Raw genomic sequence first — 13736 nt, forward strand, 5'->3', positions numbered from 1 at the left:
GCTGAAATTCAACATAATTTTTTCTGGATCTCTATAGTAAAAATTTTGGAAACTAGATTCTAGACTTATACTTCTTGAAATAGTGAACTAGGTGATCCAGGTGACTTGGACCAATTATAAACACGGATACAACATACATCACCATCACCATCATCCTCTCCCTTAATGCCAGGAAGAATGATTAGGCAGAGACAGAACCACAGGGAGATGGTTCCAGAACTTGGGTTTGCTTTTACCCAAGGATAAATGCCAACATTGGAAGAGAAGGCTTAAAACCTGAAAGGTGTTCAGAGCCTGATATCTGTTTTAGCATCATCTCAGTCCCTGAAATTGATCCTAGAACGCTGGGCCTTCTGGCAGCCTGCTGCAGGCAAAGCACATCACCTCTCTAGGAAGAGAAAACTTAGGCCACTTTTGTGTATTTTTACCCGTAGATAAGGTAGTCAATCATTAATATCAAGGCACAGAGGGAAATACAGAAAAAAACAATAGGAACAGCACCAAAGGAAGACCAGGTAATTGTTTCCAAACAATTTAAGATAGTAATGCTCAAGTGGTTGAGGAGATTACAAGAAAAGATGGAGAATCTTTATGAGAAATTGGGACCTGTGAGGATAACCACGGGAAAATGTTAGAATTGAAAAGTGCAAAAGCTCAAATGAGAAACAGTGGAAGATCTGCCCCGTATTAAAAAATAGGAGAGAGAATCAATGAATCAATGAATTGAAAAATGGACCCAAAGAAGACGTACAGAAAGAGGTGCAGAGAGAACAAGGATATAAACCAAAAAAAAAAAAAAAAAAGAAAAGAGAAAGGATAAAAGTCAGAAGTCGTGTCGTAGCAGTCACAAGATTCCTTCCAGGAAAATAAAAGAAAGAGAACACAGTGGCTCTGTGTGTGCAGAGGCGCTGACTGCCCACCTCCCAAATGGTGGAAAATTACAACCCTGATAACCAAGAAGCAAGATCGATCCAGAGAAAATCATGTCAGAGAAAATGTCCAAAACCCAAACGCTACAAGACCAGAAGAGAAAGGAACCTTGATTTCGAAGAAGGAGCATCAGACTCGTACTTGTTGCCTTGAAAAAATTAATAATAATTTTTAGAAATAATGGAAGCCAGAAGAGACTCAAAGAAATGTTGAAAGCTAATTTCCGACCTAAAATTGGGTGAAAATACCCTTCAACAATGAAGACGAATTGAAGACATTTTCAGACAAACAAAAGCAGAGAAAATTAATTCATCACGAGGAGCCTACCCTGAGGGAATATTGGACATTTTCTTCAGGAGGAAGGAAGAGGATTCCAGGTAGAGCCTTGGGAAAGCGAGAAGAACAAAAAAAAAAAAAAAACAAGAAAAAGCAAATTTGTTTATAAATTGAAATGAAATGAACCATCCAAATGCATAATAGTATTTGAATAATTATGAACTATATATGCAGTAAGGGTAAATGAAAAGAATAGAAAATAAATTAAAAGGCGGGAGAGGAAGTTCTTGCATGATGTGAGACGACGAGGGGGAAGGTATTCATTTATGTCATGTTCTGGTAAGTCAAGGTCAGCTGCAACCTCTGGGCAAAGGAGAGCAACCAAACACTAGTCCCCACACTCATGACGGGAAAACCACAGAACAAAGATTCAATACTCCATAAAACCCAAACACTGCCAGGGAGGAGGAAAAGGAACACAGAACCAGTAGAGCAATTAAGAGAAGATAATGGGAGGGTTAATTCTATATGCAATACCACTATTCACCCCACTTTAACAACGAGAAGACAGGCACAAAGTGTTCAGAGGCTGGCCAGGATCTCTAGCAGCTCGGGAGCAGAGCTGGGCTTTGCAGGCAGGTGCTTAGCAGAGTCTCAGCATTTAGCCACTGTCGTGTGTGTGTTACCCTGCCTCTCAGGCAGAAACCCTGAGAAAGCTCCAGACCTACTGTCTGACATCCAAGAAATCACTAGATCTCAGGAGTTTCCCCTGGATCACAGGGACGGCTGCTTCATTGCTGTCTATATTAGAAGCCTTGAGAAATTCCACTTTTGCTGTAGTTTGTGCACTACTAGGAAACCATCCCAAGGATAAAATAAGTGCAGGAAAAATGGATGGATAGAAATGTCCATAGAAGGCTTATCTGTGATAGTGAGAAGGCTGTACCACGAGAACAAAATGTGTCTTTGATGACAATACGTGGCCACTAAAAGAGTATTTTTAAGTAAAGGCATGGTATATCCAGGTCCACTGACCCTGACCTGAAATGCTTGGTACAGGGAGTTTTTCAGATTTCAGAGTTTTTCAGAGTTTAGAATATTTGCACAGATGTAATGAGATACTGTAGAGTTGAAGCCCAAGTGTAAACAGGAACTTCATCAATATTTCTTATACACCTAGGCTGAAGGTAATTTTATACAGTATTTTTGATAATTTCGTGCATGAAACAGTTTCAGGGTGTGGAATTTTCCACTTCTGCCATTATGCCAGCGCTCAAAAAGTTTTGTATTTTGGATTTTCTATATTCAGATTAGGGATGCCCAACTTGAACCCTTGTGTGTGATAAAAGTTACTATATTAAGTGGCGAGGAAAGAAAATAAGATTCTTTCCTAGTCTCCTTGACAAAAAATCTCTAGAGAAAGAGGAAAAACAATGCAAAAGATCGTGGTCTTGAAACAAAAGCACTAAAACATGAGTAGTGTATATATTTAGGTTTGGGAGCAAAGAGGCATTGTTCTTTCTGCATTTCCCGGTTCTCTTTGGGGTTTACATTAGGATTAATATGTTCATCCATTCCTACCAAAACATGGTTATCTGAAACAATGAAGCCTTCTTTCATCTGGGGAGGGGATCCTGACACTCCTTCTGAATGTATCTAGAAAAGGATCCATTAACCAAAGGGGTTATGTCCTGATGGGCTGCAACCTCATTTTCCTCCACTGAATAACCAACAGCGAGTACAAGTGGCCGGGACTTGCTCATCTCGCCCTTTCCCTTTGGTGAGGGAAAGGCTGAGATGACCCTGCACTGGCCAGACCAGCAGCTATAAGGGAAGACAGTGCCCTGAGGCCTCACAGACCACACAAGAAGAGTGGAAAGGGAACTCTGGAGGAAAAACAAACCCCGAAACATCCCTGGGGAGGGCGGGGGTGGTCAGAGCTCTCTTTGCAGCATTTGTGAGCTTATTGATCTTCCTACCCATAGTCAATCGATCACGGAGTCCCTTATGTGGAAGCCATGCTAGGGGCCCAGAGGGGCTAAATTTAGTTTGAGGAAGAGACACAGGTTTTGTCCCAAATAGCAATCAGTCATGGAAATGGGGGCTTTTCCCTCCTTCTTTACGAAGACCCACTTTCGTTTCCTTGTCTACTGCTGATACCCTTTAGATGTTCAGTTATCTGGAGGATCAAAGAGACTGCTGATTATTTGGTGATGTGCTTCTGAAAGTAAAGGTCTCAAAAGGCAGTCTTTGCAGGAGGAAGCAAAGAGGCACCGGGCTTCTTCACATCAGGGCTTATTTTTTGGGGCTCCCTGGAAAAATCATGGTTTGGGTTCTTAAGAACTTGGCTGGTGTTATGGTTTAGATATGAGACATCCTCCAAAAGCTCATGTGTGAGATGATGCAAGGATGCACACAGGTGCAATGATTAGATCACGAGAGTTGTGGGTTGACTGAGTGGTAACAGCAGCAGGTTAGGGTGTGGGTGGGGAAGTAGCCTCCTTAGTTGATGTTTTTCCCTGTTATGAGGAACTCTCTCTTTCTGCTTCCTGATGCCCTGTCCTGGGCTGCTTTCCTCCACCACACCCTTCCGCCATGATGTTCTCCTCATCTCAGGCCCCGAGCAATGGAGTCAGCCGATGGCGAACTGAACCTCTGAAACTGTGAGCCAAAATAAACTTTTTCTCCTCTGAGTGGTTCTTGTTAGGTATTTTGGTCACAGCAACCAAGAGCTGATTAGAACAGTTGGGATACAATGAGCCTTTATTTTTACAAACTTCTAACTCAAATGTAGCATTTTCTTCAATCATGAATACAGACAATTTGCAATGATTTTAAAAATAAATATGACTTTCTCCACCAAGAGAAATCAGAGATATTTTCAAATCCCCTTTAAAAAATGTTTGCCCATGTATCAAATTATTGTGCATGTCCATTACTGTCCTGAAATGAGAGTCATTCAGCTCAGCATTGGGTCTTCTTTAATGAGTTAATAAAGAATTGCAACTGTTGCTATTTATCATTTCTATAAAAAAGTATTTTGATAGCAGTATTAGTCAGGGTTTTCCAGAGAAATAGATAGTCAGCAAGCTGGAGGCTTAAGAAGCTGACAGAGCAGTTTCAGTCTAAAGGCGGACAGGTTCAAGATCCAAGAAAAGCTAATATTTCTGTTCGAGTCTGAAAGTAGGAAAACATCGATGCCCTAGCCCCAAGATAGTCAGGCATGAGGAATGCTCTCTTCTTTGAGGAAGGGTCAGTCTTTTGTTGTATTCAGGCTTTTAGCTGATTAGATGAGGACCACCTACATTAAGAATGTGTTAGTCAGCTTTCCATTACTGTAACAACTACCTGAGGTAAACAAACTTAAGAATAGGAAAGGTTTAGTTTGACTCAGTTTTGGAGGCTTCAGCCCATGGTTTGTTGGCCCAGTTGCTTTGGGACCTCGTGGTCAGAATGTGTGGCAGAGGAAACAGCAAGACACATAGAGAGAGAAGAGAAAGGGGTCCCAATAACCCCTTCAAGAATGCACTACCAATGACCCAACTTCCACATCTTAAAGGTTCTGCCTCCTTCTGATGAGAGCCAGTCCTCCATACCTGGGCCTTGAAGGGTATTCTAGATCCAAACCCTAGCAGGGACGGCCATCGCCTTTATTCATTTAAGCAATTTAAATGTTAGATCCATCCCAAAATACTTCTCAGAAACTTATAAACACTTAGCATAGTGTTAGAACAAATATCTGGACCACCCTACAGTTTAGGCAAGTTGATACATAAAATTGAGCATCCTAAGTCCACCTCTGGTCAACGTGGCCCCCATAAGAATCTCCTTTAACTTAATCTTTCAGGGAAGACAATAGCAAGGTGATCATTCTTCCTGACAGGGTACAGCTATCCTTCATACAACCAAACATGTACTAACCCCTTTCCCAGAAGGGGAAGTAAAGTCCTCAAGTATATTCACACTTCTCCTGGATATCCTGTAACTTAAACATGGTGTAAAATGGACAACATTTAAATGCATACTACGATTTAAAGTCAATACATCTTAAGCTCCATGATAAGATATCAAAAAAGAGGATATAAATAAAAGATATCTGCCATATACTTGTGCACACGCACACACACACACACACACACCCCAAAATAAGGGAGAAATACTCATGACAATTTCAGACCTCATTTCTGCAACTGGTCATGTAGTGTAGCGGGTATTTACTGACCCCTTTCTTTATTAGGTATTCTGTATTCTCTTCTGTAAGCCCCTAACCTGGTTGTGTTTTTTGCTTAGCAAAGTGACCCAAACCACCATTCCTGAGGGGCAGGGCCATTACCAGTTCTGCCTAGATTGGCTTGGTGTAGTTTTCCATTGACCTTGATCATAAGGCATGGTAATGCTAAGAGGTATCCCGAGGGGTCACTTCTATTCCTCTTCCTCCTCTCCACTGTGAAGCAGGGGTCCCATTCCCCTTGGTAGTCAGGATCAGTCACCCCAGCCAGCACAGTAACCCTCTTCTGTGCCTGTTGATTCAAAAGCATGAAAAGTTCAAAGTGGGAAGGCGGAGGTCTTAATTTCCTACTCAATACCATCATTGTGTGTCTCCTGGCAGAAGCATTCTGCCTTTTAGAGCTAGGGCCTCTAGGCCAAAGGGTATGAAGTCATGGGAACAGAAAGCAAAAATTTTGCTAGTGGAAAAGCAGGCCCATATATTGGACACGACTCTAGGTCTAACATCCTTCTAGAGAACCTTGCCTTGGCCTATAAGTTATAGCCACTGAGCTGGTGCTGTGACTGAGTCTACAGAAGGCCATTCCACCCTCCTGTCAAATCAGTGGCTTCTGGATAGTGGGAAAGAAGGTGAGACCAGTGAATCCATGAGTCTGGGCCCACTGTGGACTGTTTCTATAAAGTGCATGCCTTGGTCAGAAGCAATGCTACAGAATACCATGGTGGTGGATCGGGTGTTTAGTGAGTGCGTGGATGGTAGTTTGTGCCAAAGCACTGTATGCAAGGAAGACAGATCTATAGCCAAGGTGACTTTTCTAGTAAGAAGAAAACACTATCCAGTGTGATCCAGCTGGTACAATCCTGCTACCAGCTTGGCCACCTGCTTGGCTTGGCTCAGCAACAGGTCTTGTTATTTGTGAGTTAATAATGACATATAACTGTTACTATTTACAAAACTTAAAAAAAGAACGATTTCAGGAACTACGTTTTAACATAATTGTATTTAACAAAACAAGGTCTTAGCAAAATACTGGATGCTCTTGTCCCTAATCACCACCATAGCTTACTTTGGGAGGGGTGATATTTTCTCTGTGGATAGGCAATCTGCTGGTGTCTGTAAGGCTGAAGTGTGCATCATGCAGGGTGCTAAGGTGGGAAGGTGTTGCTGGGGTAGGGTACTGTGGAGGTTGAACTTGGGACTTATCAACAGGTGACTGAAAACCATTCATCACTTTTCACTTCGGGGCTGGAGCTCGAGCCAAGCCCTTGTGCGAGCCAGGCAAGCACCCTGAGACGAACTGGACCCTTCCAGAGGAGGGGGAAAGAGGAAAGAAGGAATCGGCGGTGCCTCCTGAATTTCTAGCTTAGGTGAGAGGGGTGGTGATATTTTCAATGAGGGTTGGGGGGGGGTCAAGTTCGAGGCAGAGAGTAGAGGTCTGAGAGAGACATTGGGCCTGGGAACATGCACGCCTGAGTCACCCATGTGGGTGACAGTTAAGGCTGTGGGAATGAATGCGCTTCTCTAGGGGGAGGTCTACACTGGAGATGTGAAGAGCTCTGAGCACAAAACCCAGGGGAGCACTAACCGGGGAAAGTGGAGCCAATGAGGATGAGTCAGAGAGAGCAAGGGAAGCGTCCAAGGGCCCTGGAGCACCAGGACGTACCCCACCCGGGAAAGTCGGGGCAGGGGTGGCGGGGACAGCAGCAGGAAGAATTTCCAAAGTGGCTGTGGAGGTTGGGATCAGAGATGAGCAATCTTGGAGGTGCAGTGACCTTGTTCCCATGAGGACGCATCTGGCCTGCTGATGGGGAAGGAGGTGGTGAGATGAGATGGAGGTGAAGACCATTAGCACTTCAAAGTCAGGGAGGGAACCCGTTACTTTGAGAAGAAGCTCATTGGGGATGATCATTTCTTGAGAGGGGGACCTAGATGAGAGGACACCTCACTCACTGGCTTTCTGGCTTACAGGCAAGGGAAGACGGCATCTGCAGTTCCACCGGATGGATGGCAAATAGGAAGGATGAGTGCCTTCTGTTGAGAGCCACAGCCAAAGCGGCGCCACCAAACTTCCAACTGATTGGCTCACAGCGGCCCCAGCAAACTTCCACCTGCCAGCTGATTGGCTCCTCTGCGGTGATGCTCATTGGGCTGTTTCCCCGCCCTTTCAGACCAAGGAGCTGCTCATTGGGGGACTCTTTTGGCTCCGCCCACATGACCCAGCCAATCAGCCTCAAGAGCAGGAGGAGTGGGGGTTGAGGGGCTCACCGGAAGCTGGTGGTGGCAGTTGGGCTTTGAGGGAATTCCTGAAGAGGTCCTGTCGTGCCATGTGTGTTCTAAAAATAAAGTTCATTTCTGCTTGGCAAGTGGCTCCTGAATTGTGCCCAGCCAGACTGCGGCACCCTTCCATCAGGAAGGTATGCTTCCTGGCTGGTTTCTGGTTGTGTTACGGTTGTGCTTCTTGTCATGGTGGGAATCAGAGCAGAGAGGGGTCATGAGCCCACATCACAGTTGTTAAATCTACTCAGCCAAGTATGGCCTTGACCTCCTGACTGCTGGGCTCTCAGTTACCTGGGAAGCATTTTCCAGAAGCCTATGTCATCAGGAGCCACTTTGGCCCCTACTATGACAGAGTCAACCAATGGAGTAGATAGCAGACAGCAGAGAGGGGTCATTTAGTCTCAGGGTGAGGTATCCTGTGACTCCGTGTGATCTCCTTCTAAGCGGGTCTTCTGTCCTCGTCTCATCCCTCCTCTGACCTGCCAGTGTCCCTGATACAGCTCTTGCTCTCCAGTCTCTACCCTGCTCACCAGCCAGCTCCTTTGAAATGACAATGACATGCAACTCCCTCATTCCCCCCATACGCATCCAAGGAAGCCTCTTCAATCCCATTTCGAAGCTCCCTCTAGCTTCACATTTGCCTAAGCAGTGGCCTAACAGAGCTAGGGGCCCACCAAGGGAGGCCACCAGACTGCCCAAGTTAAAAGTCATGACAGTGAACACCAGGCATCGCAGATCAAGCTTGCTTTGGTGAAATGACCTACATTTCTCATTCTTCCTTTCATTCTTTAAGCTTTTACAAGAATTCCTTGGGCAGCCTGACAAGCAGCCTCAAACCCGAGAGTCAAGTGGTTTCTTACCTTGTTTGGATTTCATTGTGCAAAGCATTTATATGTATGATTGGACACATGTGGTCACAGACATCATCCTATGCCACACAGATTCTCTTGTAGGGCCAAACTATCTCTATATTTTTAATTTTGTAGTTGTAGGTGGACAACATATCTTTATTTTTATTTATTTATTCATATGTGGTGCTGAGGATCGAGCCCAGTGCTCACACATGCTAGGCAAGTGCTCTACCACTGAGCCACAACCCTAGCCCCCCCAAACTATTTTTATCAGAACATAAATACAACTAACATCAATGGAAATCTCTGCAGACTTGAGTTGGGGAGAGGACGTCCAACCTGAAGCTCTTCAAAATATTCTAAGCAACATTGTGTTCCCAAACAGGGAAGGTTTAAGCTTCAATTTGATTCATTTGCAGTAGAATCATTTTATAACCTTGTGTGAAGCTTTCTTCTATGATACAATTTTAGAACCCATCTTCAAGACCCTGATTTCCTATTCCCTTTTTGCTTTTTGCTCTTTTTCCATCACCCCCCATCACCACCACCCACCAAAGAGAGCTCTCTCCCTAGGGAAAAAGTAAAAACAGCTTTTCCTGGAAGGGTTCCTGCTGCCCTCATTTACCTTTTGCATAACAAAAGCCCAGACTATAATTCTGAATGGCTGTTTTGAGTGGTGGCACCAGGTGTCCGCTGCTTGGAGAGTCTGAACATTAGAAGTCAGAGAAATGCCAATTTGTGCTGTTTCAAAATACTTTGTTTTAATCGCTGCCAAAGCCTTGGGGCAAAAATGCTATAATCTATTTCCAGTTCTAGCTTTTCAGTTGGCTCAGCCTAATTTTTTTTTAAATTGATTAACATGTTTCAGTGACACAGTATCACATATTAACTTTATTGATCTCAGAAGAATTTTATTAATGACAAAACATATGCATTATTTTGGGATTGGTGCTAGTTCCATCTTGACAATAAAACATCAAAGTCCTAGAAGATGAAAACTGATGTATAAATAAATAGTAAACATGCTAGTTAAAAGAGATCAGTGATATATGTATATGGAGGATTAAATAATTAGATGACAGTCACATGGGGAAAGGGGCATTGCCACTGTATTTAAGGTAGTCTCTTGATACGCCTGGTAGCAACGTGTTTCCCGTTTAGAGTGTGAGAGGCATCTTGGCCTCTGCAGGACCATGTCCCTCTAGTTGACCAGGTCCTTTCTTCTTTTGGAAATGTTGCATTGGCAAAAAAGGATGTTGACCAAAGAAAAGGCTGTGCGTGGATTGCCAGCTACCAGAGACACAAAAGGCCCTCAGATAAAGGCAGAAGTTTCGTTTGATTAACTAACATTTTCTGAAGATTACTATGGGCTAGACACCAAGTTTGCAAAGTAAACATAGATATTTGTGTTAACATAAAATTGAGCACCTGGGTCCCGAGCTGGGGTTTTCTCCATCATTCTTCCTCAACATCTGGATAAGCTTATACATCACAGATCTGTGTTTTTCCCTCCAAAGGAGGCAACTGAAGGCCTGAGCACGCTGGAAAAGAATACTACAGGCAGCCGAAGACATGGAATCCAATTCTGACTTGAAACAATGGAGCTGGGCAAATGATGGTACATCCTGGAGTCTCAGGATCCTCCTTTAGAAAATAAACTTGACCTTGCCATGTTGGTCTCACAACAGAATGAGTCCCGCTCTACTGCTGAGGGGACTATGGCGTGGCCCAGCTGCTGTGGAAAACATTTTGGCGGTTCCTCAAAAAATTACCATTACCATATGACCCAGCAATTCCACTGCCATTTATATCCTGAAGAGAATTGAAAACAGGTACTTAAATGCATGTAAACACATGTTCATAGCCACATTATCACGGTGGCCAAAAGATGAAAACAGCCCAACGCCCATCAATGGATGGATGGATAAACTCAATACAGACTGCGTGGACATAGAGTGTCACTATTAGAGGGGAACACAGGGTCAACACGCTCCAGTGTCATGCACCCTGCAACAGCAGGGCAAGTGGAGGAAGCCCAGTGCAAGAAGCCACATATTATATGATTCCATTTACAGAAAGTACCCAAATAGGTGAATCCACAGAGGCAGAAAGCAGAATGGTGGATTCAGAGGTGGGAAAGGAGAAATGGAGGGTAGTGTTTAATGAGCACAGAATTTCCTTTCAAGGTGGCAGAATACTTCATAACTGCGTAGAGAGAAGGTGTTTGCACAACATTTGAATGTACTAAGCACCTCTGAGATGTTCCTTTTAAAATGGCAAATTTCATGTTTTTGGGTTTTACTTCAGCTGAACAAAATGAGATAGTATCTATGAAAATGCTCCACAAATTGTTTTAGTGACTCACCCAGGGTTCCTCAAGGTGTTTGGAGGTTTTGGGGTAACACTATGTAGGGAGGTCAGAAGAAGTCTAAAACTTCTAGTGACACTTTCTATCCATCTATCCATTCATCCATCCATTTATCATCTATCTATCTTTGACAAAAATTAGGTGGACTGAAGCTGTACAACATGACGTGTTGACTTATGTATACACTGTGGGATGATTAAATAAAGCCAATTAACATATATACATTATTTCACCTTTTTTTGTGGTTAAAAACTCTTAAAATCTATTTCAATAATTTTCAAGTATATAAAGTATTGATATTAATGACAGTAATTACAGTGTATAGCAGGTCTCCAGAACTTATTCCTCCTGTCTAGTTGATACTTTGTCCCTACTGACCCACAGGTCCCCATCCTCCTCCTCCTGGTCTCTAGTCACTGTCCTTTCTCTGCGTCACGCTTTCTGCTTTTCTTGGAATCCACAAAAAAGGGAGACCACGCAGGGTGTGTCTCTCTGGGCCTATTTGACTTAAATAATGTTCATCAGGTTCATCTGTGTGGTAAATGACAGGGTTTCCTTCTTAAGGCTGATTAGAATTACCGTGTGTGTGTGTGTGTGTGTGTGTGTGTGTGTGTTGGTTCTGCATCTCAGCTATTATGAATGATGCAGCAGTGATATGAGACTGCAGATTCCCTTTGACATACCGATTTCATATCCACGTAGACACTCTTAAGAGAGGAAAAAACCTTTTCTCTGAAGAGCTTCCCCCCAAGAACTTCCCCATGTCTCTCATTGGCCAGAATCAGGTCACATGACCATTCCTAATCCAATCATGGCAAGAGGAAGGGAATTATTCTTAATTATTTGAAGACCATACCAGGCCTTCTTGGATCTGAAGATGAGGTCATCTCCACCTGAGACCATGTCCTGTGTGTGTGTGTGTGTGTGTGTGTGTGTGTTTGCAGGCACTAGAAGAGAATCAGAGTAATCCCAGGACAAAAATGAAAGCTCTTGAAGGACACTTTAGGTGACCCACAACAACATGATAGCTGGCTTCCTGGCCAACATGGATAAGCCCGTACCTGTGGTTAAGTGTGTACACTTCAAAGATCACACATTTGGGGCTTTAGGAACATGTGGACTTTTCCCAGGTAGCATTATTTCAAGGCACTTAAACCACATGCGTTCATACCTTGGGCTCTTCCTACAATAAGACAAGCCCCTTGAGTTCAGGGAATATGTCTCTTCTGAGCCCCTAGTTTTTAAATAAGCGTCTGGCCTATGTTCATAACTGAACGTAAGGATGGCCATCTGTCTAAACTGCATCAATCTTGAACCATTTGTGCTGAGATGTGGACCGACCAGGACCTCTGAGTCCTCCCGGGGTCTGTTCAGGTTTGGACTGGTAACCTTGGCCCTGGTTGGTATGTGGCTAAGTGGCTAACCCTCTTCCTGAACTTCATTGTTCTTCTTGCCCCTTGGTTTTTAGCTGCAGGGAAGGTGCTTTCTCTCGGGTCTCAACTGCAGGCATTTATATTCCCATGGAAGGGTAAGAGACCACCCAAGACAGAAGATTTGGCCCAAGTATTTCTTTGGGGACATTATTCCAGGAAGCATGGTGAGGGAGGAGGGGAATGTAAAGGTGGAGGGTGGAGAGCTAAGGAGAAACGCCAATTTGTAGGTTCCATTATTGGCAGATAATGAGTCCCAGACTCAGGCCTGTCTGGGACCCTCTGAATTTTTGTGCCTGCAGCCCTGGGGGTCCTTCCAGAGGTGGAGGCGCCGGGGCATCTATTCACAATCGCCTCCTTGTTAGGCCCACTGGGGAGCTCCCTGGCACATCCAGTCTGTTCTGCATGTGGTCAGGCTCTGTGGTCAGGAGGTGCAGGCAGCCATCAGCAGCGCCGCAGACATACCTGAGGTGGACTGGGGGCAGGGCTGGGCCCCCAGGGACATTTGGGGAAGGAGGAGGAGCAGTGAGTCGTCCTCTGCGGAAGTGTGCTGAGGGGATCGTGCAGTTCTCTGGGCACATCAGTGGCTTTGCTGGTTTCTTGGGGCTGCTCCAACAAACCACCACCAACTGGGTCACTTGTAGCCTCATGGTTCTGCAGCTAGAAGTCCAAAAGCAAGGTGCAGGGGGCGCACTACCTCTGAGGCTCTGGGGAAGGACGTGTTCCGGGCCTTTCCCCTCCTGGCTTCTGGTAGCCCCATGTATTCCTTGGCGGGTAGGTGGCCGTCTTCTCCCCTTGTGTCTTCACACTGTCTTTTCTCCATGTGTGTCCATCTGTCTCCATATTTCTCCCTTTTTATAAGGATACGAGTTGTTTGGAATCAGGGACCACATGGATGATCTCATTTTAATTTAAAAACCTTATTCCAAATGAGGTCGTATTCTGAAGTACTGCAGGCTAGGTCTTCAACGTATCTTTATTTTGGGGGGTGGGTACATAATTCAACCCATAATGGTCACAGGAGAGGAACTGCCCCCTACATCCCTCATAGTCTCTCCAGATGAATGAACATACCCCCGGAAGGTATCTTAGGGTAGCTTCAACCTCCCACCCCTGTGAATTTCATTTCTCTTGCTCACATGAAGGGGAAAAGTGGGCCCAGCTCTTGAAGCAGTGAGACAGTCTACCATTGAAGTCACGTGTATGTATGGCAGGAGAGAAAAGCCACTGTGACTTAGAAAACCCACTGGGTGACTCTGTCAACGTGGAAGATTCCTTAAAAACTCTTTTAGGTGAAGACTGACTATTAGGGGAGGTATGGGGAACAAAGGAAGAGAACATCCCTGGCGGGGTGGGGGGGGTCTTTGTAAAAACCA

Source organism: Marmota monax, unplaced genomic scaffold (genome assembly GCF_021218885.2).
Source record: "Marmota monax isolate L192 unplaced genomic scaffold, Marmota_monax_Labrador192_F-V1.1 WCK01_AAM20220418_F8-fsc00125, whole genome shotgun sequence".
Taxonomy (NCBI): domain Eukaryota; kingdom Metazoa; phylum Chordata; class Mammalia; order Rodentia; family Sciuridae; genus Marmota; species Marmota monax.